A 27522-nucleotide genomic window follows, 5' to 3' on the forward strand; every position below is an offset into this window, starting at 1 on the left:
AGGCACTGGACAATGCTACATGCACTAATCTAATTAAAGGCCTTTTTTACAGGCAGCTGCAGCCAGCTCATTAGTGTGTTACTGAGATGCTCATTAATGGCTGGCCATGACTAATTTCTTGAGAATTATTCTTTAATTCTTTATCATTCCCAGCCTAACAGAAAAACACAATGTTTCCATCCCCCCCCCCACTCACACGGGTTCTGATAATGTTCCTTAATGAACACCCCCCACCAGCCCAATTGTTGTTTCAACAGCAAATTATTGATTTATTCATATGGAAAACCAAGTTTTTGGGAAGTTTCTTAACTGGTAATGAACTGGCATTGCTGCTGCTGCTTTCAGCATCCCCTGCCCCCATCCATGAGCCCAGGGCTCTCCTCCTCACACAAACCCCTCTGGCCATGGCCAGGAGCTCTACCAGGCTCCAGGGCTGGGCCACATTCCCTATTCCCAGGCCATGACAGGAACATGTCCCATGTTCCTGTGGGAAGGACACGTGGATCTCTCACCACAGGGAAATGCTCAACTACAGGGAAAATCTGGGCTCCAGGAAAGCCCCCATTTCGTGCTGCCAATTAATTAAATTTAACCCCCTCCAGGGCCACCCAGCTGCCAAAAGGAGCTGCTGGAGGTGGAGCTTCACTGATGGAATCCCCTTTTTGAGCTCCACTGGTGTCTGAAATCATTATGGTTGAAAAAGACCTCCAAGATGATCCAAGTCCAACCATTAACCTCATCTCTTAAGCAGAGGTGCTGCACTGTGCTGCCAGAGCTGCTTCAGCACCCCAGCCAAACTGGTCCTGCTCATCCTCCAGGTCACCTCTGCCAAGCCAGGAGGGCTAGGGCTGCTCCTTCTGACTGACTGAGCAGAAATCAGGGATTTCCTGCCCCTGGGGATTTCAGCAGAGCCCCACCCATCAGCAGACCTGGCAAAATCCTGAGCTGAGCATAGCAGGACAGTCCCCAGCCAGATCAAAGGGGTCCCAGAGACCCAGAGCAGACTGAGCCTTCAAAATGCCTGTCCATGTTCTTCTGCAGGGAAAGCCATTAAAAAAAAGGTTTTCCTCCCACCTGCTGAAGGACCTCCTGTCCCAGGCACCACCAAAGTCACACAGCTGCTCCCAGAGATAGGGCTTGTGGTGTCCCCCATGCAGGGAACTGCTCCTGCTGATGATGATGATGAGGAGGAGTGTGGAGAGCTTGCTGGGAGAGCAGCTGGTGCTGCACGCAGTGCTGGGGCTGCAGGACCCTGTTGGCTCTGCTCTGGGATGGAGGTGGCTCGCCACAGGCCATCCTGGTAAAGACAAAATGCCCAGGGCTTGTTCCTGTGTGATGGATGATGAACCCCCAGGGAATGTGTGATTGACCCTCCTGGATAAACCCTGAGCAGCCAACCCTAACTCATCTGCTCTGCTGAGTGCTCATCTGCAAGTGCTAAATGAGCTGCTGTGAACTGTGCCCCTGTTCTGCACACAAACACAGGACAGGGGATGAAGAGCCTCAGGGAGCCTCCCTGAGAACCTTTACCAGCTGAGGGTTTTGCCACGCTCCTTTCTTCTGAGTTAATTACTAGCTGATTGCCTTTCACAATTATTTCAGACACTTCCAATATGCAGAATGACATGAACAATTAAGACACAAACCTCTGTGGAGTGGCTGGGATGTGGCTCCCACTTCATTTCTGGTTGGATTTGGTGAGGTTAGGTAGTCTAAATGCCACCTCTGCGGCTCCACAGAGATTGGGGAGGCACCTTCTCTCCAGGGAAAGCATCTCAGGTGGGACAGGGAGAGCTGGGCTGCTCAGGGGGCCAACTGTAGCAAGGCCTGTGGTCTCCTTGTGAAAAATAACAAATCCTGCTCCCCATCCACTGGCCTTGGCCTCTCCAGCTGTCCATGGATGCCAGGACTAAAGCCAGGCCTGGCTTTGCAGAGGGTGCTGTGCTCCCCTGGGGGGTTTCCCTCCTACTCAGCGGGCTCTGGGCCAAAGCTGAGATCAAAGCCCATCATCTGCTGCTCTCCTGCCCCATCAGTGCCAGCCATGCATGCCAGGGTGATGGGTCAGGCTGGGAGGGCTCTTGGGACTCTCTGCTGATGCTGCTTTCACCCCTTCACTCCCTGCCAGCCCTTCCTGGGGACAGCATTCAGCTCCCATGGAAGGGGCTGAACACACAGACCCCCTTTTAATAAAACAACAAGATTAGTAGCCCATCATTGTGTGTCGATTATGGCCATTCTTTTCTGTAAATGAAGTTTAAAAGTCATCAACAGATTTGTCAGCTGTGACTTATGAGCCCTCCCTGCTGTAGGGGAGTGAAGCAGTGACAAATCCCCTCCACCAGCACCTCATCTGTTATGTGTGAGGAGTTGCCACGTTCCAATTACCAGGGACCCCTGGAATCCATAAACAAAGAGTTACAGAAATGTCCTCACAGCTGCTGGGACCATTCCTCAAAGCTGGCAGGGCCCTGCCACAGCCCCAGGCTCGGGGACCAGGCCCATGTGGCTTTATCAGGGCTAGCCAAGCCCCGGGCCCAGCCTGGGGAGGCGATGGAGCCTGTCCCAGGCAGGAGATGTGGCTGGAGGGCTGCAGGAGCTCAGGGCTGGGGCACTGGAACATCCCCCCTGCAGGGAAGTGCTCCCGATGGTGACGATGCTGAGGAGGAGTGTGGAGAGCTGGCTGGGAGAGCAGCTGGTGCTGCAACACTGCTGGGGCTGCAGGACCCTGCTGGCTCCCCATGATCAGCCTGTGAAGCAGAATCCCATGGCAGGGCAGGGCAGGCTCTGTGGGGAGCCTGACACCCCTCACCCACACGGGATGCTCAAACCTTCCCCACACCAGGCAGGCCCCCCTCCTGCTCCCGCTCACACCAGGCCCCCAACAGCAGGGGCTGCTGGCCCCTGAGTCCTGGCAGGAAGGCAAAAGTTCTCCAGGTCTCTGCAGATCCTTTCTCTAACCAGCCCCAGTTCCACACGAAGCTGGAGCCTCCCAGCCTCTCCCAGTGCCACTGGGGCAGGGCACACATCACATCTCAAACTGCCTGGGTGATGCCAGGGGACACTGGAGAGCTTCTTGTTAACATAACAGCTTATTAAATCAATTAGATCGCATTAAATGGCAACTTGGTCCTCATCACACTCAGATCCTCTCATCATCCTCTGGGGTAAGGCCCCTGGACATCTCCTGTTTGGCTTTCATGTGTTAGGCCTGGAGGAGGGAGTGCTCACTATGGCAAGCCTTGCTTTTCCAGGCACAAAAACCTGCCACTAAAACCTCTGAGACAAGCTTCTCTCCAGAATCTCCTCTGCCTGAGGCCTCTGAGGTGTCCCGGGGAAGCCACAGCAGAGCAGGGATGTGGCACTGCAGTTGTGGGGCTGCACCACACCAGTGCCAGGAGCTCTGGCTTGCATCTGGCAGTGGCCAGCACCCAGCCCTGGCTGTGGCAGAGCAGAGATGACAAAGAACAGCCCTTGACTGCCCTGTGTGTGCCTGACATCCTCATGCCCAAAAGCTCATCACCCTTCCTTCACCCTCACAGGGAAGCAGGCAGGAATTCATCCTGTTAGCCTATGTTCTCCTATTTAACCCAGGCAAAACTGACCTTTTATCAGCAAACCTGGCTGCCTGGGGCTGTGCCTTCCACCCCTGATGCCCAGAGCCCTTGGGGCTCACCCAAGCCAGCCTGACTCCCAGCTCTGTTTGCTTTCCTGGCTGTGCAGGGATCTTTGGCTGTCACCAAGAGCTGTGAGCAGAAACAGATTTGTCTGGACACGGCTGCTCCACAATTACTCATTTTAACAGTAGCAGTCGCTGGGAAAGCAGCAGCAGAAGAATGATTTCATTTTCATAACCTTGAGTGCCCCCTGCCCTGCTTGGATGAGTCTGCCTGTGTTATTTCCATCCCCCAGGGACGCAGACCCCACACTGCTCCTGCTCCAGAGCGTTTTCCTCCTGTGCTGAAGGCTCAGCCTCAGCTCTCAGACACCCAGGGCTTGTTCCTGTGTGATGGATGATGAACCCCCAGGGAATGTGTGATTGACCCTCCTGGATAAACCCTGAGCAGCCAACCCAAACTCATCTGCTCTGCTGAGTGCTCATCTGCAAGTGCTAAATGAGCTGCTGTGAACTGTGCCCCTGTTCTGCACACAAACACCAGGGCCCAGCCCCGATGAGCTGGAGCTGATGAAGTTGAATGGGGAATTCAAACTGGTTCATGGAATTTTGTGGTTCACTGCAGTGGGATTTCAGCCTTTCCCTCATCCCCCACTTAGCCAGGGTGCTGCTGTGCATGGAGTCACCCCCTGGTGCACCCACAGCCAGGACAGCCACGAATCCTGTGACACTCCTGGTCATGCTCTGGTCCTGGCAAAGGCAGGAGGTTTTAAAATTTATAATTTATGAATTTCTATTTTATACAAGAGTCTGAGCCATGCCAACACCTCTGTGCCACACATGCTTAGGATCCCACTACTGCACACTGCCAGCACTAGAAACAAAAAAAGGAAGAAAATTCCATTTTGAAGGGTTTTCCTAACCCCCCCCTCCATCCACATAGCTTTAGTTTTGTTAAATCAGTGACAGCTGTGTGGCTCTTGGCAGGTGGGGTCTGTAATGGCAGCACCTGGCACCCATTTCATGGCTGCACTGGGAACCCATGGGTGACCAGCACTTTCTCCTGGTACCAGGGGGTTTTGTGAAACTCACTTTGATTTTGTCAGCCACAACTCCCACGATGCCTCTGCAGTGGAGAACAGCAAATGTACCCCAAACACTACAGAATCTCAGCGTTATTTGGGTTGGAATATCCCCTAAGATCATAGAGTCCAGCTGTTATCCCAGCACTACCAAACTCACCCCTAAGCCATGTCCCTCAGACACGGCAGGAATAAAGAGAAAAGAGTTTTATTTTAAAAATGCTCTTTGTTGTTGTTGTTAAAAACCAAAACTACTTAAGAGGGCGAGAGAAGAACTCCTAAATGCTGTGTTTGTCTCCCTGCCCAGAGGACCCCTCACTCCTGAGCAAAGAGGAGGAAATATCCCTGCAGTCACCTCCTCCAGAATTATTTAATTCCTTGTGTTTTTGCTCACACAGAGCCTGGCTGCCAGTTCAGGAGGACATTTCAAACTGGGAGGGCTCTGCAGGAAGAGCATTCATCCAAGAAGATGAAAACCTCCCTCTTTGGAGCACCCATGGCAACACCTTACATGGGAAAAATTCTCTTCCTTTCACTTCGATCTTTAACGCCCCCATGCCATAGTCACTGAACTGCTTTTTGGGTTCAAGAGGACGCCCTGAAGGTTTGTTCACAGCTGTGAATCACCTGAAAAGCAGCCTGGAAATGCCAGTGATGGCACTGATATCTGCTACAGATAAGGTCTGTAGGGTCATTAGTGCCAATCACCCCCCACACATCCAATACACATCTTGGCCAGTGCAGAGGAACAGTTTACTGCAAGATCCCAAGCTGGGTTTATAGAGATAAAGAGGTATTGATAAACTGAGACTTCTTTAAGATGTTTGACTTGGGACATGCGTTTTCACTCAGAGATCTCAATATTTACTCTGAGACCTGGCTGAGGGCTGCAGGTGCTGTAATGGAGCCATGGTGACACCCAGCAGCTGGATGAGCCCAAAGTCAGATTATAAACCAGGTACAAACACTTAACGCTGGGGACAATCAGCCTGAGAGGCTCCTTGCTCTCACAGATCCTCTGTTGCTTTTAAAGCAAGGCAGATAATCTTCCTAAAAAACCTGCTACCTCTTAGGTGCTCCTTTAATATGCAATTCAGGGCAGTCCCGGGGCCTGACTGGACAGGTGGTCAGATTAAGAGATAATGTGAGTTAATAAATTTATTCAGCAATTTATCATACACATGTCAGCTCATGCACATGGTGCTGTCTCTCTCCAGTTTCACATCCAGAGGAGTTCTCCCTTTGTGAGCACCAGGCCATCCTGGCAGAAGCAGGGGCTCCAGCTGTTTTGCTGAAGCTTGAGGTAGTTCGAACTCTTCATCAAAAATATCTAAGAATGAGCCTTTGGCTGTTAAAGGTTCCCTCTCTAAAGGATGTTCAGGACCTACTTTCATTCTCTTTGAAAGGGTGCCCAGAGAAACTCCCTGGACCCCTGGAAGTGTCCAAGGCCAGGCTGGACAGGGCATGGTGCACTCTGGGACAGTGCAAGGTGTCCCTGCCCATGGCAGGGGGTGGAATGAGATGGGCTTGAAGGTCCCTTCCAACCCAAACCATTCCATGATTCTATGAGTCTAATGCTGTCAAAGCAAAGGACTGAGTTGACTTCTGCAGAAGCTCCATGGATGAGCCACGGATGACACAATTCATGCCATCATCACATTTCATTTCCACTCTTCAGAAAAAGTACTTCTCTGGAAATTGCACCATTCACTCTATTTAAATCATCAGCTACAGCCTCTGGGAAATGCAGTGGAGCTCAGTGAGGAGGAGATGGGAAAATACAAGCATTGAATAAGTACAGGTGGAAAAACCTCAGCCAAGCCCAAATGTGGCCACCTTGAAGCTCTGCACAGGTTGTGCCCCGAGCTCCTCACGAGGAGTTTGTGCTGTGCCAAGGACAGCTCAGTAGCAGTGTCCTGGCCCTGGGCTGGTGCCAGACAGCCGAAGAGGGACATGGTCCATCCAGACCGTGGTAGAGAGGGGTAAAACTTCCAGAAGGTGGGAGAAGAAAGGGTTTAGAAAGAGACCCCTTTCTTCTTAATCAGCCTTCAGCTTATGAAATCATCACCCCCCCTTTGGGCAGTGCCCTTCCCTGCCCCCCCCCCCCCCAGTCGGGAAGGTGCCAGGCAGAGCAGGAGGGCATTACACTGGAATTTGGGGAGATTTCCACACCTTTACAAAGCTCCCTGCTGCCTGGACGCCTCCTGACTAGAGAGATTAAAGGGATTAGAAGCTTATAAATGATGAGGCAGGGAAGTGAGGGGCTTTAGGAAATACCAAGATCTTAATTTACAAGGAATGTTTAAAAATGAATGGAGGGAGGATTTTCTCCCACAGGGAGATTTTATTGTGAGGGAAGGTTATTTGACCAGTAAAATGGTTGGCCCATCCCACGTGGAAGTCCCAATGTATATTTTATACAGTACAGACAAAAAGCATCTCTTCTTTACAAGTGAGGTGAGCAGAGTGAAGGGGTGGCAGGAGGGCAGAGGACATGGGCTCATGAACACACTGAATAAAGCACTGCTAGAGCAGAGTTGGGAAGCACTTTTCCACATGAGTAGTTCATTGACTAAAAGCTGTATTTTGGGGGAGGCTGAGCACTACTCCCAAAATGTCCTGGTGGAGCACTTGAAGGAGCAGTTAAGTGCAGGTATTTTGTATTTTATTTTCACAGACATGTGGGCAGTGTTTTAGTTCAGCACTGGCAGCACCTGCTGGGCTCCCTCACTGTTTTCACCTCCATCCCTGCCCTGGGAGGGCTGTGCTATTCCCACACTGACTGGCAGCTTGGGCAGCCCTGGTTTAACCAAAACTTGACTGAGCCTGTAAGAAGGAAGGGGTGGAAAAAGCTCTTTGGAGGCTTTCCAAAGAGGGGTTTGCAGAGTATGTTCTTCCCTCTCCATTAGCCTGAGGCAGAGAAGAGCAGGGCAGGGTGGGTGTGCTGCAGAGGCTGCAGGGTCCTGGCTTGGGCTAACAGCTCCCAGATACTTGGCTAAAAGCTCCCCAGGCCTGTTTCTGCAGGTTTCTCCTTGGCCATGAATGCAATTCCTGCAGAAGTAATTCCCAGGACAGGTTCCTTTCTGTGCTGGCCCTTTCAAGAGTGGTTTCCTCCATCCTCAGTCTGTGCTCACTTGTGTATCCCAGGTAATTCTGTAACACCAGGAATGCAGGCAGTGTGTGCCTGCAGTGAAAGCCTCATTCTCACAGAATACAGAATATCCAGGGCTGGGAGGGACCCCCAGGATCACCCAGCCCAGCCCCAGCCCTGCCCAGACCCCCCAACAGCCCCACCCTGGGCATCCCTGGCAGCGCTGTCCCAACGCTCCTGGAGCTCTGGCAGCCTCGGGGCCGTGCCCATTCCCTGGGGAGCCTGGGCAGTGCCAGCACCCTCTGGGCAAGAACCTTTCCCTGACACCCAACCTGAACCCCCCTGACACAGCTCCAGCTGTTGCCTGTCACTGTCACCATCACAGAGATCAGAGGTTGGAGCTGCCCCTCGGGAGGAGCTGCAGCCCCTCAGCCTCTGCTGCTCCAGGCTGCACAAACCGAGTGCCCTCAGCCACTCCTCCTTTGCCCTTCCAGGCCTTTGACAATCTTTGTGGCTTTGTAGAGACCATCTCCACATGCCCACCATGACTGTGCACAGCTGCACCACATCCAGAAACCCTCTGAGAGGCCAGCATGGAAAGGACTCGCAGTGAGACCCACCTCTGCGTGCATCTCTGCTGGGACAGTTTGGAGAGGCCCCTGCCTCTGGAGGCTTCTGCTCTGCTTGCACTTCCCTTACCACAGCATTCCAGAGTGGTTTGGGCTGGAAGGGACCCTAGAGCTCACCCAGTGCCACCCCCTGCCATGGGCAGGGACACCTTCACTATGGCAGGGTGCTCCAAGCCCTGTCCAGCCTGGCCTTGGGCACTGCCGGGGATCCAGGGGCAGCCCCAGCTGCTCTGGGCACCCTGTGCCAGGGCCTGCCCACCCTCACAGGTGGTCACGTATGCCTGGGGCTCCTCTGCCCAGGATCTCAAAGGTCAAGTAGGAGGAGGGATGGTGTGTAATGGCCACACAAAAAGCCATTTTGGATGATTTTTGATGTATCTTATCTCTCAGAGAACAGAGCAGAGCAGGAGGCACACATTATTCTGGAGTCACACATTATTTCTGCTCATAAAATCCACCCCAAGTCCAGACACTTGAGTGCAGAGCAGGGAGTGAACATGACATCTGAAGGGAAGGAGAAAGTGAGAAGGGTTTGGGTCTCTATAATTAACCCTGTGACACTTGTGACTGGCTGACAGTCTGAGAGTGTAAATTCTGACACACATTTTTATGTAGTTCAGCCTCCCCTGCCATGCATAAACCGTAACAAAACCAGGGCCATGCCAGAGGGTATGAACTGTAGTATTAAATCTGTTAACCTACTTATACTTCAAAACCCCTGTGCAAAGTCAAATTAAGGCAGATCAGGACTCCTAATGGAATTCAGTAATTTCCGGTGCCTCAATTAAATCCCAAAATCCCACCCATAAAGTTGAGCAGGGGGGGAGCAAGGATGCCCCACTGGGGTTTCCAAGTCTCAATGGTCTGATAATGATCACAAGGTCTGTGGAGCCAGTTTGTCCCTCAGATCACCTGCTCTGTGCCTTCCAGACAGGGGCTGTATTTCCTGATCTGCTCCGTGGTTCACTCCTGCAGAAAAATCAATGATCACTGTAAGCACAGCCCAGAGTGCTCCTGATACGGTTCTCCTTCATTCCCTAATTTTGGAGGTGGACCTTGCTGCTTTCTATAATTTGCTCCTGATTTATTTCTGGGGCTGTCACCAATTCATCAGCCACAGTGTGGCCAGCAGGACCAGGGCACTGGTCACCTCTCTTTGCTCAATCCTGGGGTCAGTTTTGGGCCCCTCATGACAAAGACACTGAGGGGCTGGAGCACATCCAGGGCAGGGAATGGAGCTGGGGAAAGGGCTGGAGCACCAGGAGGGGCTGAGGGAGCTGGAAAGGGGCTCAGCCTGGAGAAAAGGAGGCTCAGGGGGGACCTTGTGGCTCTGCACAACTCCTGACAGGAGGGGACAGCTGGGGGGACTCCAGGGACAGGAGGAGAGGGAATGGCCTCAGGCTGGGCCAGGGAAAATTTTGGTTTGAGATCAGGGAAAATTTCATCACTGAAGGGGTGGTCAAGCACTGGACAGGCTGCCCGGGGCTGTGGTGGAGTCCCCATCGCTGGAGGTGCTCAGAAGCCCTGTGGATGTGGCACTTGGGGACGTGGGTCCGTGGAGGCCTTGGCAGTGCTGGGGCATGGCTGGACTCCCTGCTCTCTGAGGGCTTTTCCTAACTAAACAGTTCTGTGATTCTCTGGCTTTCCAAGCAGCCTCTGGCTGCCTCAGAGGAGCTGCTGGTGGCCCTGGGGCCCATGGGGGTGGCTTTGGTGGCTTTTGTGCCTCTCTGCCCTCTGTGTGCCCACGGATCCTGCCTGCAGCCTGCAGGGCTCAGCCTCCCCCAGCCTGAGACACAAAAGCTGGTGATTCAGAGAGGAGGCTCCAGCAACCAGGACACTGAGACTTGACAGAGCTCTTCCCAAACTTGCCGGGCTCGGGGGGATTTCCAGAGCCCGGGGTGCAGGGGGGATTGCTCGAGGAGCAGAGCAGTGAAGGCGGCGGACGCGGGCACCGCGAGCGAGCAGCGCGATCCATTAGCGGGGGAGAGGCAGACAACTGATCTGTTTGCTGCAATTCCACTTACAGCCAAGAAAAATGAGCCATCAGCACAGGAATTATGTGTGGCAGGGAAGGACAAACTGCTCTAATCAAATCAACAGTGGCTCAGATAACTCCTGGAAGAACCCTGGCACCCAGCTCCATTTGGAGGGAGATACTGGGCCGGGAGGATGCTCCTGGCAGGACGACGAGGCACAGACACTGCACAGCCTCCCCTCCTCCAGGATGGATAAATAAGCACTCAGGAAGCAATGCAATGCACCTCCAGAATACAGATTCCCTGGTGCTAATATTTCCTAGCTCCCTGCTACACAGCCAAGGCGATTTGATTTAAGCCAAAACATAAATAAAGAACTTCCCAACTGCAGGGTGAGGTGAGGCAGAGGAGGATGGTGAGGAGGAAATATGGAAGCAATGAAAGCTAAAGCTAATCATGCAAGTTGCTGAGACTGACTGGCTCCCAGAAATGTCTGAACTCGCTCCTGAAGGCAGAGCTTTCATCTGGGTCTCCACTGCTCTGTTATTTTCCTCAAGAGAAGTGTGAACCTCAGGGTCAACACCTTGAAGCTCCTTGCAAGTTTGCTGATCTGAGCAGTAATGAACTTCCTTTTGCCCCTGGGCTGGCACAGAGCAAAGCCCAGACCCTGAGAGGTTTTTTAATTCTAACTTCTGGGGTCCTCACCATCAGAGGGATGTGGAGTTGCTGGAGAGAGTCCAGAGGAGACCACAGACATGCTCTGAGGGCTGGAGCCCCTCAGCTGGGAGAGCTGGGGGTGTTCACCCAGAGGGGAGAAGGCTCCAGGGAGACCACAGAGCCCCAAGGAAAAAACAAATACCCTCACTTAGGGACAAACAGGGCCATCAGGACCCTGAAATCCTGAGCAAGCACCCCTCTATTAGACCTCATCTGGCTGCAGGTCCTGCCCAGGGGAACAGGAAGCCTCTGCTGTGCCCACAGCTGCCCAGCAGGTTTGGCAGACATTCCCTCCCAAGGCAGGCAGCACTGGCTCTCCTCACAGCTCTCCCTGCTCTGTGATGTACGACACCTGGGAACTCTCATATATCCACTGGGCAGGCTCATTTATACAGGGTTTGAGAAATAGATGGTGTATGAAGTGCAATTTGGTGTTGTAGCAGAGCTCTGTCCCCCTTGGGGTGTCAGGGCATTTGATTAAAGCCCTTTTATGGGAAATCAATATTTTCCTCATTACAACTTTCATTCTCAGGCCTAAAAACTACTGAGATGGACTTGTAAGATGCTGCACTACATGCATGCACACACGGGTCTATTCATTAGGGGACTAATCCCACAGCATTTATTTTTCTTTCATAAGCTCTGACAGAGGTAAATAAGCAGTGAGGGGATCTCTCTCTAATGGGTTAGACACCACCTGCAGCAGGCATGCACTGTTCACTGCTGGATTAAAGAATCCTGCTTCCAAAAACTGGCTCAGATCTCCCCAAGATCCCAGCCAGAATCTTGGACAAAACTCTTCCAAGGCCAAAACAGCCTAAAGCCTTGAGTTACACCCAAGGGCTGTGGCTGAGCCTCCTCTGCCCTTTTTGAGACCCCACCGTGTGCAGCTCCAGGGACAAGGACATGGAGCTGCTGGAGAGAGTCCAGAGGAGGCCACAGAGATGCTCCAGGGGCTGGAGCCCCTCTGCTCTGAGCCAGGCTGGGAGAGCTGGGGGTGCTCACCTGGAGAAGAGAAGGATCCAGGGAGACCTCAGAGCCCTTCCAGTGAGCAACAACTTTTTACCCAGGCAGAGAGTGACAGGGCACAGGGGAACAGCTCTGAACTGAAAGCACAGGTTTAGGTGAAGTGTTTGATGTCCCTGTGAGGGTGGGCAGGCCCTGGCACAGGGTGCCCAAAGCAGCTGGGGCTGCTCCTGGATCCCTGGCAGTGTCCAAGGCCAGGCTGGACAGGGCTGAGAGCAGCCTGGGACAGTGGAAGGTGTCCCTGCCATGGCAGGGGGGGGTTTGGGATGGGCTTAAAGGTCCCTTCCAACCCAACCCACTCTGGGATTCCATGGTATGATTCCATGCCCGGTGGAATGAAATGAATAAAGGACTAACTTGAGACCCGTGAGACACAACCTTGACTCAGCTTCTGCCTCTGCCCCCCTGGGGGTCTGGGGTTGTCCCTGAGGAGCTCTGTGCTCTGGTTTTCCCTCCAGTACCACAGGCTGAGGTCATTGTCCTCCAGTGGGGTGACACCTGCACACAGACATCCTTTAGGGGCTGGAAAAGGAGTGGGATCATGGCTGGGATTTTGGCACAGAGCCTGTGGCTCTTTTCATGGGTGGTTCCAGGGGGAGCACACCCAACCTGCCCTGGGCTGCTGCTCATTCCCACCCTGCAGCAGCTACAGGAACCAGACAAGCAGCAGCAATAATAACAAAATAATGCTTAATAATCCCTTCCCAAAGAAGCCCTGATTTATTTCTCCAAGGGTTTGCTTTGACTCCTGCAACCTGATCCCAAAGTGGTGACACCATGGGACAGCCCAGCTGCTCCACTTGGGAATGCACAGCCACCAGCAGCTGCACCTGCCTGGATCCAACCTCACTGTGGAATCATTTGGCTTGGAAAACCCTCTAAGACTGATAGCTTGGGTTTTAGTTTTGTTTTTTTGGTTTTTTTTTTTTCATTTTTTTAATTTTGTGCTGCTTTAGTGTGTGGGTCTGAGCTTCATCTGAGGGGATGGTGAGCTCTCTGCACAGAGCAGGGAGACAAAACAATTCCTGCTCCAGCTGGGCACCAAGGACAAATGATCCAAATCTCAGCCCAGGAGCACAAACAGCGTGGGCTGAGAGAGACAAACAAGCAGGATGGGGCTGCATGGGCTGAAGCTGTAATTGGACAATGAACTGCAAGGTGCAAATGAAGGAGCACTTACAAAAATGTGAGATCTTGTGACCAAGCCCTCTTTTGCTTCCATTTGGAGCCATCTGGGCAGAGCCAAAGCTGTGGCTCTGGTACTGCCAGGGTGTGGCCTGTGAAGGCTCTTCAGTTAATATCCTTTTTAGTCCCCTTAGCTCTGTCTAGCCTCTGTTCCAGCTGCTCAAGGCATCAAGGTCATTGAGTCCAAATGCTTCCCTGGCACTGCCGAGCCCACTGTGTCCCCAAGAGCCACACCCACATGGAAATGATGATAAAATGATGATAAATCCCATTTCCTTTCTGCCCACCACTGAGGAGGCAGATGAACATGTCCAGCAATGCCTCCTCTTCACAGTTTGAATTAAAAATTTTCACACTCCAGTTTATTGTTTGTCATTGATTACGGTGATTTTGGGAGCCAGAATAAGGGACATGAGGCCAAGATGCAAATGAGGCATAAAGAGAGGACAAGTCCTGTGTCAGTGTCCCCAGAGCTGTGCTTCTCACACCACTTCTCTCTTGGGCACTTCCACTATGGACTCACTTGGTCCTGGAACGATCAGAATAAACTTTATCACCTTCTGTTGAAAGCAGTTCAGCCACTCCACCCACCCAGTGTGACAAAAGGACAAACTCCTCAACAAGATGAAAGGAACAAAGTGACTGCTATGGCAAAATGAAGGGACAAAGCCACAGCATCAGCTGGGGAGCGAAATGTTTCTGTTTGTTAGTTTTTTCATTCAAAATACAAAATTTAATTAACATCTGAAAGGACCGAATATCTTCTGCTTGCTCCCTGGAGGTTAGGAAGTGGGAAGGAAAAGTTTGCAAACATTTTCCAACTCTCCTACTGTTTATTCTTGGAAAAATGTCAGATGTTCAAAATATATCTGAGGGTTTTGTGCCCAGCTACACATGGATAATGATGCTGCTTTGCAGTGGGATGAGTGTGTATGAGAAATGCCTCCATTTAGAGGAAATGTAACTGGTATGGGGTTTTATCCAGGATGAATGTGATCAGACAAAAGGGAGTTTTGAAAGGGACCCAGCTGGTTTTGTGGGGACAATCTTCCTCTGGGTGAAAGCTGGCAGGGCTCAGATGGGGATCTGCTGCTGGGAACAGCCAACACCAGCCTGAGTCTGATCCAGTGCTCATCTGTGCCCCGTTACCTTCCACAGCTCCACTGCTCAACAGCCACACTCTCACAAAGCCCAAAATGAATTTATTTGTCTGGGTAAAGACATCCAGACAAGAAATACAGCACAGAGCCAAGCAGCAGTGTTCCAAGGGACAGCAAACCACATTCCCAGGTCAGCCTGCTCTTTGTGTCCACGCCCAGCAGGAAATACCTTCCCAAGGCTGGGGTGGCAAGGGGCAGCTCTGCATTTATAGCCCAGGGCCAATGGTGGGTTTGTCCTCCCCTCAGGGGTGCTCAGGGCACATCCATCTGTCCAACACCCCCTTGCCAGGCAGGATAAGCCCCTGGTGCCTCCAGACCCCACACATGACAGCGGGGATCTGCACTCCCCCTGCCCCAGTCATTTTAGGATTTGCCACTGAGGGATTTTCATCATTTTGAGAAGCTTAGACCCTGGAAGGGAGCCCTGCTGCTTCCCAGCACTGGCAGGATTTACAGGCAGGGGTAGGGGAAGGAAACTTTAGGAGATTTACACACTTTCTTTTCTTTAAAAAGTGCTATTTTTTATTTCCTGACCTGGTTTCCAGGCTCACATCTGCACGTGCTCTCGCAGGAACCCGGCTTGAGGATTAGAGGCAAGCACTGCCTTTAATGCCTTTATTTGATTTTAAAGGTGTCAGGAATAAAGCCAGATGTCTCTCCTGAGCTCCCCAGTGGAATCTGTCCATCAGGGACCCCACAGCCCCCAGGGACAGGCACATCACCTGAGAGCTCCTCCACGCCAGGGCAGTGCCAGTGGAGGTCCAGAGCTGGCACGCGGGGGGAATCCAACAGATGGGCAAAGCAAACACACGGAATGACAGAACCCCAGAATGTCCTCAGCTGGGAGGGACACACAAGGATCATGGAGTGGCTCTGCCCAGACCCCCCAACAGCCCCAGCCTGGGCATCCCTGGCAGCGCTGTCCCAATGCTCCTGGAGCTCTGGCAGCCTCGGGGCCGTGCCCATTCCCTGGGGAGCCTGGGCAGTGCCAGCACCCTCTGGGGAAGAACCTTTCCCTGATCTCCAGCCTGACCCTCCCTGGCACAGCTCCAGCTGTTCCCTGGCTCCTGTCACAGAGAGCAGAGATCAGTCTTCCCCTCCTCTTCCTCACATGGAAGCTGCAGATTGTGACACGTCTCCCCTCAGTCTCCTCCAGCTGAACAGACCAAGTGCCCTCCTCACAGGGCTCTCCCTCCAGGCCCTTCCCCATCCTCGTGTCCCTCCTTTGGACACTGCGACCCTCTGGGATTCTCCTCCACCTCCACAGCCACGATGACCCAGGCTGGGGGGGGGACTGGGGCTGTCTCTCACTGCTGTGCCAGATGCTGCTGGGTGAGTCCTGGCATAGCTGAGGGAATGGAGAGGAGACCTTCTGCCATGCCCAGGAAGGTGTGGCCGTGACCCCACACCAGCACTGGGCTGTCACCAGGTGCTGCGAGTCTCTCTGGGGTCTGGGTGGGTTTCCAGGAACCACCTATTTTTTTCCCATCTCTACTCTTCCTTCTGTTTGTAACATATTTGAAAAAGCCCTTCTTGTTGTCCTTGGCATCCCTGGCCAAGGACATCATCCCAGGACAGAAGGATGAGACTGGGACAGAGTGTGAATTCCAAACCTGCTCCGGGCAAACCAGAGCTGCTCATGCTACTGCACCTCAGGTGTAAATGACACCAAGTTCCATAAAAATGAGTGGCTGAGAACACCTCTAGGAAGGCCTCAAAGAGCCTCTTGGGTAAGACTCTACCAGGAACACGACCCTTTTTAGACATCAGAGAAGGGACAAGGAGTGGGAGCTCCTGAACAATGCAGCTGCAGGAAACCTTCCAGCCCAGCACATGAGAAAATCCAGGTCTCAGCCTCTCCCCACCATGTTCCACACTCATGTACATCCACCCACAGCCAGAAAGAGCTCAGCTTGGGCTGAACATGGGCACAATTCTGTGAGGAAGCTCAGGAGCTCAGACCAGCAGCTGCCCTAAGTGAGCTCCAGCAGCACCAGCTGCTCGTGGAGCTCCAGGTTCTGCCCTGCTTTTACAGAAGATAATTAACTATAATTAATAATTAACTTCAGCACAGCAGGATTGGTCCCTAAGGAAACACCAAGATGACTTTACTGGGTTTTATTCACCCCGTGGGGAACACTGCCAGGTGACAATGCTCAGTAAGAAATTTCTATGGAAATGGTGGGATTTACAAACTTCCAAATGATTTATAGAGCCTTTGATTTTCAGGATGAGTGAAAGCCACAGGTCTGTATTTTAAGCACCTTCTCCAGAACACCCTGTGCTCTCAGGGTTAGCAGATTATCATGATTTGGGGTGAAACATGTCCTGGGAGTTTGACTGGAGGAACTAGGGTTCTCCAAAACCCAAGGTACTGCACAACTGCACAGCCATGACAAGTCTGACATTACTTGTTCCAGAAGAGAACCTCCCACTTAGAAGGCCCCTAAAAACAAGGTAAGTCTGCCAAGTTTGAGTAGGAAATGTGATATTTCCCCCCCAATTTCTATCCCACTGAGAATGCTCCTGAGTGAAAACATCTTTTCTTTCTCTGAAGACGGTGAGGGTTCAGAGTGCTACAAGAGAAAACGCTTCCTTGAACTTGCAGGTGCTTTCTGACACCTCTGGTGTGCTGTGAATGTCCTGTAATTTAACATCTGTGCGCTCAAATTTGATTTCAAATGGTCACTCAACAGTTTGAGTTTTAAAAATATTTTCTAGATCTTCTTAATCAGGGGTTTGACATTTTATTTTTCATTTGTATAAAAGAAGGTTTTAAAGACATGAAATTCCACAAGAGATGGAATTCCCCAAATCCACAAACATCTGTGATTCAAAGATGACAAAACAATCGCTCCGAATTCTGGAAACTTCTGAAACTCCTGAGAGGCACTTGGTAACTGTAATAAAAAAGCTAATAAACACCTTGCACTCCTACAATGTGCTGTGTACTGGGGAGTAGACACATTCCCAACAACATCACATTATGTTCGTTAGAAAGATCATTACATTGCTTTTGATTAAGTGTCAGGAATAAACTGTGGATGAATGATGGGGTTTTTTAATGAGTTCAAAGTCCATGAAATAATTTTCTTCCCTGGGTCAATTAGAATTTCAAAGCAAAATTCCTATGGGACCAATTTATTGGGAGTGCAAAGAGGCTTTTGTTCTGCATTTCCCAGACACTCCATAGGCTGCCTTGTGTTTGGATATCTGAGATTTTGCTTACTCAGATAAGGAGCTGAATGTCCCAGCTGAGAGCTCTGGGGAGCAGCTTTTCCTTTCTGCCTGATAACACAGATTTTGGTGCTGTTACTGACTAAAGAAAAAAAGAGAAATGTCCTACACAGTGAACACTGTCTGAGGTTGGAAATGGGGCTGTGTGTTCTGACCCCATCTGTCAGAGCTGGGGCAGTTCTCTGCTGTTCATGGGGCAGGTTTCTTTCTCTCTGCCACAGCCAATCCTCCCTCCAGGAGATCTCTGCTGTCCATGGCCACTGAGTGTCCCTGCAGGGCTGATCCAATTCCATCATCCCATGGGGAGATGCTGCGCCCAGGGCAGGAGCCAAGCATTCCTGCCTGGATCCAATCTGAGCCTGGAACAGCACAGCAGCCTTTGCCCCCTGCATTGCCAGAGGAGCAGCTTTCTTCTGCCCTGCATTGCCAGAGGGAGAGCAGGCCCATCTCCAGCAGCCCTGGAGCTGCAGAGGAAAACTCCAGCCTTGTGCAGGATCCCTGCTCCAGCAGAAGCACAGCTGGCCCTGCAGGAGGGCTGAGCCACCATGGAATGGCACTGCTGCCACCAGCCTGACCCACAGGGGCTCAGCTCCTGCTCTGACTCTGGCAGTGGTTTGGGTTTTTTGTTTGTACTATTGCATTTGTATTTTTAATTTTCCTAGTAAAGAGCTGTTATTCCTGCTCCCATACCTTTTCCTGAGAGCCCCTTAATTTCAAAATTACAATAACTCAGAGGGAGGGTGTTTGCATTTTCCACTTCAGGGGAGGCTCCTGCCTCCCTTAGCAGACACCTGTCCAAACCAAGACAACACTTCCCCACGACTCATCGAACTATGGGGGGTTTTTGCAGGCAGAGATGTTCAGTATAACCTGGATAAAGGATTCCTCTTTATATGGGATCCTGCCTGGAACACCCACACAGGTCACCAAATGCATTTTGCAGTGGGTCATGGGACAGCACTGGACCAAAGCACAGAGAATGTGCCCATGATTTCAGACCCTGTGTAAGCCAAATAATCCCATTAAGAACATTTGGAGAAGGTGACCATGGGCAGGATCCAAGCTGCTCTTAGGTGGCTGCTGTGACACAGCTGCCAGCTCCCCAAAATTCCAGGTGGAAGTCATCTCCCAAACCTCTTAGAGAAATGTGACAAGTGATGCTGGCACCACCAAGCACAGGAACATCGCAACTGCTGGCCCAGGGCAAACCAAAGACCCATCCCTGTCTCTGTGGATAGGGGACAGTGTGTGCAGGGCAATACTGAATACATCCAGTAATTCCATAGCAGAAGTGAAGAAACATAGTGGAGAAACATTCCCATCCCTGGAAGTGCTTAAGGACAGGCTTGATAGGGCTCGGAGCAACCTGGAAGAGTGAAACGTGTCCCTGTCCATGGCAGGGGGGTGGAGTGAGATGGGCTTTAATGTCCTTCCAACCCAGACCATCCTGGGATTCCATGGAACACGGCAGGGATGCTGGCAGAGGTGCCTGCTGCCCTCCTCACGCTGCCCTCAGCCACACCCTGCCCTCTCCTTCCTGTTGCTCCTCCCTGGACTGGCATCCAGAGAGGCCTGAAAAGCCTGGGAACTGCTGGCACCAAGCCTTTGGAGGGTCTTGGGCTCCAGACTGCAGTTTCTAGACCACAGATGTGGTCTTTGATTTAACCATCTACAAGTCCAGGTGCTGCCCTGGCACACAACACATCTGATCCAAAGCACCACAGCATCAGCTCTGCTAAATTCATTCCTTGCCCAGCAGGATGCACTAAAAATGGGAAATCCATTCTTCAGAACTTCCCAGCATGTCAGCTCCTGCAACTTCCACAATAAAACATAGCCCTGGACTCAACAGGAAAATAGGACATGGGCTCAATGATGCTTGGTTCAAACCTCTCCTTGGCAAAGTGAATTCCCAGATTTCTGATTTTCTTGATTTTCCACTCAAGGCAGCTTTATCTTTGCACCCAACAGGACAGGTTTGCCCTCAGGTGAAGCTTGAAGGCCATGAAGTACAAGGGGTCTCAAGGAATTCTCTGTGAGCCAACATAGCTGCAGAAGGGAATCACAGGAAAAACCATGGAATGTCCTGGGCTGGCAGGGACCCCCAGGATCACCCAGGGCAGCCCCAGCCCTGCCCAGACCCCCCAACAGCCCCACCCTGGGCATCCCTGGCAGCGCTGTCCCAACGCTCCTGGAGCTCTGGCAGCCTCGGGGCCGTGCCCATTCCCTGGGGAGCCTGGGCAGTGCCAGCACCCTCTGGGCAAGAACCTTTCCCTGAAATCCAGCCTGACCCTCCCTGGCACAGCTGTTCCCTGGGTTCTGTCCCTGGTCACCAGGGTCCATCCATGTGAAATCCTCTGCTCCACAAGAAGAAGGGGCACTTGTGGAAGTGCTCAGTACCCTGGTGCTGGTCCAGGCACTCAGTTAATTATTTGTTGAAACCTGAGCCCAAGAGCAGCCTAATTAGATGCAACAGGACACCCCTCCAGCTTAAGTGTTTTGCTGGACCAGCTCCGTGGTATAAAATATAAAGCCAGGGGCTCTGTGCAGAATACAGAGGGATTTTGATTAAATTCTTATGATGGGGAAGGCAGGAGGGAGAAACACAGCCTTTATTGAATGCCCTCCTCAGTTTACAATTTATATTCTGAAAAGCCGAGTGCTGTGGTCTTAAGGCAGGGAGGAGGAGATCAGCATGGCCTGCAGAGAGCCCAGCACGCTGTGCTGACATGGAACCTAAAGAGGAACCAACCTTATCTTATCTTTTCAGTCACAAAGAGAAAAATGGAATGATAGTGCTTCCTCGAAGGAGGGACAAGGCTGTGTGACTCAGGCTTTCCTACTAATTTTGGATGCCCCCAAAGGATCAGCACACACCTGCAGAGAGAGAGCTGAGCTGCTGCCTCCCAGGAGCAGGTGCAGCTGGGCAGAAGCACCTCCAGATCCAAGCAAAGCTCACCTGGAGCCATGCAAAGGACAAAGGGAAGACTCTGCCTCTGGAACAATGGGGTTCCCCCCTCCCCCCAGTTTGGAGGTGCTGAACTCGCTCAGCAGTCAGGATGGCAAACGGGGATTATCCCAATCTATCAACAACCCCCAGATCTCTTCCTCCCTGAATCAAGCCCCTGAAATCCTCCTCAGCCAGGCCTGGCTGCACAGCTAGGTGCCTGTAATGGCCAGAATGACGATTCATTTCTCCCTCCGCCCGCAGAGCTTCAGAGATTCCAGCTGTGGTGGTGACCTGCTAATGACCCACCATCAGCACTGCTGCCAGCCCTGCCAGGACTGCCCCAAAAACACAGGCTTTGCTGAGAGCTTCTACTAACACGTGCCAAAAAATCCCCAGATTTCCCCAAAAAATCATTGAATAGCTCGGGTTGGGAGGGACCTTGAAGACCATTTTGTTTTAACCTTGCTGTCATGGGCAGAGCCAGCTTCCACCAGACCAGGTAGCTCCAAGCCTTGTCCAACATGGTCTTGGAAATCAAACCATGGAAAAGCAAAAAAATCCCAAACCAGCAGCACTGAAAGTCCCAGCTTCCACAAGATGGCAACTTCCCCCTGCATGTTTCCAGCAGGATTTCCAGAGGGTTTTTTACCAGCAGCTGGTTTGGAGGGGGTTTGGCTGCTGCCAGTCTGAACACACTGGCTGTGGGAGGTCAGCACTGACCAAGCTCTGCACATCAGTAAAACCAAGGTTCTCCAGAGCTGGCTGCTCTGAATTCACCTCTGTCCCACCTCTCTGCTCATCCCAAGCCGCTTTCTTCAGAATTTCACCTCGTTGTGGTTTAACCCCAGCTGGCAGCTCAGCCCCACAGAGCTGCCCCCTTGCTTCCCCTGGGTGGGATGTTGGAACTGGAAGGGTAAAAACGAGGAAAGCAGGTTGGGATAAAGGCAGTTTAACAGGGAAAGCCAAAGCTGTGCATGCAAGCAAAGCAAAACAAGGAATCCATCCCCCCACCTCCCATGGGCAGGCAGGTTTCAGAATCATTACAGGTTCATGGAATGAATGTTTTGGGTTGAAAAGGACCTTCGAGCTCATCTTGTTCCACCCCTGCCATAGGCAGGGACACCTCCACCAGACCAGGATTCTCCAAGCCCTGTCCAACCTGGCCTTGGACACTTCCAGAACATCTCAGGGCTCCTTCACCCCAGCAGTGACTCAGGCAGACAAACACCATCACTCCAAACATCACCTCCTTCCTTCTTCCCCAGCTCTCCGTGCTCAGCACGAGCCCACACGGCCTGGAACATCCCTGGGGACAGCTGGGCTCACCTGTCCCCTTCCAACTCCTCATGCCAGGAGCAGCACAGATCTCACCCCTGTGCCAGCCCTGCTCAGGTGTGGCTACAGCATCCCTGGGATAGCTGCTCTGCTCCCAGCACAAATCCAAACCAGCTCCTGGGAGGAAAATCAAGCCAGTGCCATCCCAAACCAACCCCAGTGGGATCTGCACCCAGCTCCAGGTGGCCCAGGCAGGTTTTTAACCCCTGCAGGGCCATAAATGGAGCCCAGGCCGTGCCCCAGCCCCTGCTAGTCCATGAACTGCCTGTGATGCAGGGCACTGCCACCCTGAGCAGGGAGAGCACAGCCTGGGCAGGAAAGGTTTGTACACAGGTCAGCAAGTGAACAGCAAACCCACAGCAGGGGCTGCTCAGGGCTTCCTGTTTTATTCTGGCCACACTCCTGGGCAGATTTGTACCTTGTAACACACTTGGCCTTTAAATGAGTTCTAAATTCTGGGACTGGGTGGAGAAGGACAGAGAGTGTGCTTCCTTCACAAAATAAAAAGGCCACTTTTGTACAGAGCAGGAACTTTGTTCCCCCCAAATCAACTCTTGAGCCTCCCTGCCAATGCACGCCCACGGACAGGGAGCTCTGAGAGCAGCTGTGTGGTCTCAGCAATCCTCCACCTCCAGACAAGTCAGAAACATTCCTCAGGAGCAAAGACAGCAACCACAGACACTGATTAGATGAAGAAACTAATAAAGAAAACCTTTCCCAGATCACAGAGGCTGTGACTCCAAGGCAAAGCTAAGCTTTAGGATTATTCCACTTACAGCTTCAGAAGAAAATTCAATTAAATGACAGCTACCCTGAGTGCCCCTTTGCAGGATGCAGTGGGCACACCAAGGAGGGGCCACTCTGCTATGACCTGGGGAGGGAAGAAGAGCAGCAAGGAAAAGGGTCCAGGGATGGGAGGCAGGAGATGCAGGACCCAGGGCAGATACTGGAGCAGCTGGAACAAACCAGTGTGGGAGGCAATTTAAAGTAAGGAATTATGAGACAGGCACGGTGAACCTAGAAAAACAAACCCCAGAAATGGATTCCTTTCCAAAGAGAGAGGGAGGCAGAGTCAGCAGCAAGCGGTGTCCAGCAGGGCGAGCCACAAATGCCCCTGGATGTGAGCAGCACTGGGGAGCAGAGGGCTGCAGAGCCAATGCAGTGGCACTGGGGCCACCTCGTGTGCTGCTGGCCTGGCCCTGAAAGAAATGGGCCACAAACCCAAGGGAGTGACCCAGCTGCAAAGACCTCCCTGACTCCCTGCCTTGGAGGCTCCCACTGCCCAGACTGGGAGCTCTGTGCCATCCTCTGCTAATCCAGCTCCTGGGACAGCTCATTTTGGGAACACTGCTTTGCCTCCATCCCACAGGGCAGGCTCAGGGACCCCTCAGACCTCCTGTCCTTTGCTCTCCTGCCCTGCTGGTTTCCCTCAGGAGCTGATGGAAAAGCAGCATGGGGTGGGGGACAGCCAGGCTGCTGCATTTTGGCTGCAGTGTCCTTCTCCACACCCCAGAACTGCCCATGTGGGACCCACAGGTTCAGGTTCACCAGGAGACTCCCACCTGGAAACCTGGGTGTCCCTGGGGAGACTGGCCCTGAACGCCTCCGTGCCAGACAGATGAAAATAATGAAGTTTAAATTGCTGGCATGAAAAACATGTTGGCCTCTGGAGGGAGGCTCCTTGTTACGCAAATACATGAAATATCTATAAAATTAAAAAATAAAAGAACAAAACCAACAGGCCACTCGAGCACCCAAGACAAAATCCGTGCTGCTCATTAACTGCTGCCTGCTAAATGGCCAGGCAGTCTTTATTAACCAACAAACAGCAGCAAACTCCAGTGACAGCAGAGCTCAGGAGCTGAAATAAATCTCAGAGAGTTGCCAGCCGAGGCAGTGGAAACACCAGGGTTTGCAGCAATCTGAGATGCCTGGGGAGAGCAGGGGGAAGGACATGCAGAAATTGGCTGGGCAAGCTGTAACTACACCGAGCAGATCACCTCAGGTTAGCAAAGCTGGAGTCAATACCCAAGCCTTCAGATTTAGACTTTCAATCAAGTGCTTAATTAACAGAGCCCAGAAAAGCAGGGTTCTGCAATTTAATGAGACACTCAACGCAGAGCTAAGTGCTTCAGATATCCAAGCTTTCAAAAAACATGAGAGAGAGATAAAAGAAAGTGAAGACTATGCAAATATAACCCCTCTTTGGGTCGACTGCAAGGGTTGCTGCAAAGGAATGAGGATGCACCAACACTGGAATGGCTCTGAGACGGTGACAGGAATCTTGATTAAGGGGCTTGATCCTCACTGGCTTCAGCTCCTCTGAGTTCAAGAGGATATCCCAGATTTCCATCTGAGACAGGGAGAGCTGCCTCCTTGTCTTGGGTTGGAAATGCAAATGTGGCTGGGGCTGTGCATTCTGTCCCCATCTGTCAGAGCTGGGGCAGTTCTCTGCTGTTCATGGGGCAGGTTTCTTTCTCTCTGCCACAGCCAATCCTCCCTCCAGGAGATCTCTGCTGTCCATGGCCACTGAGTGTCCCTGCATGGCTGATCCAATTCCATCATCCCATGGGGAGATGCTGCGCCCAGGGCAGGAGCCAAGCATTCCTACCTGGATCCAATCTGAGCCTGGCAGCAGCACAGCAGCCTTTGGCCCCTGCATTGCCAGAGGAGCAGCTTTCTTCTGCCCTGCATTGCCAGAGGGAGAGCAGGCCCATCTCCAGCAGCCCTGGAGCTGCAGAGGAAAACTCCAGCCTTGTGCAGGATCCCTGCTCCAGCAGAAGCACAGCTGGCCCTGCAGGAGGGCTGAGCCACCATGGAATGGCACTGCTGCCACCACCCTGACCCACAGGGGCCAGGGCCTGTTCTGACTCTGGCAGGGTTGTTTTGTATTACTGCATTTTTATTTTATTTTTATTTTCTTCTCTAATAAAGAACTGTTATTCCTATTCCTATATCTTTTCCTGAGAGCCCCTTAATTTCAAAATTATAATAATTTGGAGACAGGGGGTTTACATTTTCCATTTCAAGAGAGGCTCCTTAGCAGACACCTGTCTTTTCAAACCAAGACACTCGTGCAGCTCCCTCCCCTGGGTTATTCACCTGTATGGACCAACCTGGGAGAGCCTGGAAGTGGCCAACAGCTGTGGTTGGAATTCCAGCAAAGTTTCACAAAACTGAGCCCCTTTAGGTGCCTCTTTTTCTCCTCTGCATGTTCTGACAGGAGGATCAGAAAGCAAAATGCCCAAGCTGAGCTGGAGGTGCCCTCAGTGAAGGGAGTCCTGTCAGGAAGGCACCAGGACAAGGCTTGGAGAAAAGAACTTCAGATCCACGTGGACCCTGTGTGCACGTGCCTTTGCCCTGACCCTGAGCTGGCCTGGCCAGAAGGGGTCAAAGGGACACATCTGGAGAGTCTGGGGAGGCACCAGATCCGACACCTTGCTGAGAATGCCTCTGGGCAGTGCCACAGTCCTGCTCTGATGGCTGTGGTGAACCACAGAAGAAATCCCAGAGTGGCTTGAGTTGGAGGAACCTTAAAGCTCATCCTGTCCCTCCCCCCTGCCATGGCAGGGACACCTTCCACTGTCCCAGGCTGCTCCAAGCCCTGTCCAGCCTGGCCTTGGGCACTGCCAGGGATCCAGGGGCAGCCCCAGCTGCTCTGGGCACCCTGTGCCAGGGCCTGCCCACCCTCACAGGGAACAATTCCTAATTCCCAGTATCCCACCCATCCCTGCCCTCTGGCAGTGGGAGCCATTCCCTGTGTCCTGTCCCTCCATCCCTTGTCCCCAGTCCCTCTCCAGCTCTCCTGGAGCCCCTTTGGGCCCTGGCAGGAGCTCTGAGCTCTCCCTGGAGCCTTCTCCTCTCCAGGTGAGCACCCCCAGCTCTCCCAGGCTGGCTCCAGAGCAGGGATCCTAAATCCAGGCTTTGGGGCTTCCTGCAGGACAAGCACCACAGGGGGCTCTGTGGAGGGTGGGGTCCAGGGCATGGGTCAGACTCTAAACTCAGGGCTTGGCAGGATTGGGCACTTCCAATTTGAAACCTGAGATGCTCAATTCAAGATCAACATTCTACAGATTAAAAAAAAAAAAATTATAAATTACAGCAAATGGCCCCAAAGGTGATTCAGGGCTGGAGAAAATGCTTGACAAAAGGAAATGAAAGGCTTTGTTCTGTTTAGCTTATCAAAAGGGATATGGGAAGGTGATGTGATTACTGTGTGTAAGAACCTTCATCTGCAGACAATACCAGATACCAAAGGGCTCTTTAATCAAAAGGGTAAGGACAGAACAGGAATAAATGGCTGCAAGCTGAAGCTCAACCAATTCAAATGAGATAAAGGGCACAAATTATAGCAGGGAAATGATTAACCACTGGCACGAGTGACAAGGGGGCAGGGGAGTCTGACTGTTGACATCTTAACTGCATTTCTGTCTGAAAGAAACACTTTAATCACACTCAGGTTCCAGGCTCAGTGCTGGGCTGGACTGGGAGTGAACACAAACAATGGTGGAACAACAGTGATGGGCTGATCCCAACACCTCCCAGAGCCTCCAGCCTTGTCCTTATGGAAATCCATCCCCAGGGATCCCTCCCACTGCTCAGAGCAGGTCAACAGTGCCCTCGTGGGAGATGCCAGCCTGCCATGGGGTGCTGCTGGGGAGCACAGATTTGGGAATCCATGCCCAGCCCACTCCCTCTGCCCCTGGGCTCTACCTCACATTCTGCAGAAGCAGCTGCTCAGACCCTGCCTGTCTGTGTAAAACAGCAGCACCAGGTGAAATGTTTTATTTGCTCCCTTAAATCACAGCTCTGCTTTTTTTTACACTGTTCCAAACACCAGCTCCAGCCCCCAGCTCCATTATTCCCTGCATTTCACACCCGGAGAATATATCCTGGCAATTCCCTGGCTCTGGCTTTAAGCACAGTGAACAATTACACTCAACTGCACTGGTAAGGCAGCGTTAATGAGGCTCATCCACACACTTCACTGCCAGCAGCTGCTGCACAAACCCCTGCACGGATCCAGGAGCTGCAGGCTGCAACTCTCCCCTGGAATCAGGGTCCTCCCTGGGTGGGAGCCCTGCCCGGGGCTTCTCCTCTCCCCAGCAGCTCCTGGGGGTGCCCAGCTGGAGCTCTGAGCAGGCACCACCTTCCACTGAGGTCAGGGCACGGCCACCACCGGCTCTGGGCTCTCCCTGTCCGGCACTGAACCGTGGAATTGTTGTGGAAAAGGAACCTGAGACCATCAGCTCCAACCATCCCCCAGCACCACCACCGCGACATAATTCATGCTCCCAAGCGCCACAGCCACTCACTCCCTCTTTAATCCCTCCAGGAATTCACAGAATCCACAGAATCACCGGGCTGGAGGAATCCTTCAAGATCATGGATCAACCCAGCCCCAACCCCTCAGCTAAACCCTGGCACCCAGTGCCACATCCAGGCTTTGTCAAACACACCCAGGGATGGTGACTCCACCACCTCCCCGGGCAGCCATTCCAGAACTTTATCACCCTTCCTG

The 27522-nt window shown here is 52.3% G+C and overlaps 1 protein-coding gene across 2 annotated transcripts in view; it reads right to left on the reverse strand.

Moving 5' to 3' along the window:
* Positions 1-27522, reverse strand: part of RALY (RALY heterogeneous nuclear ribonucleoprotein) — an 86250-nt gene that overhangs the window by 36914 nt on the left and 21814 nt on the right. Inside the window, exon 1 of one of the 2 annotated variants that reach the window (XM_038158687.1) lies at positions 1075-1204. The exons of the other annotated variant lie outside the window; for it this stretch is intronic. The gene's annotated coding sequence lies outside the window, so the exon portion shown is untranslated. Of the gene's footprint in view, positions 1-1074; positions 1205-27522 lie in introns of those variants that run through there. 2 annotated transcript variants of the gene reach the window in all.

This window comes from Motacilla alba, chromosome 20 (genome assembly GCF_015832195.1).
Source record: "Motacilla alba alba isolate MOTALB_02 chromosome 20, Motacilla_alba_V1.0_pri, whole genome shotgun sequence".
In the NCBI taxonomy this organism is placed as follows: domain Eukaryota; kingdom Metazoa; phylum Chordata; class Aves; order Passeriformes; family Motacillidae; genus Motacilla; species Motacilla alba.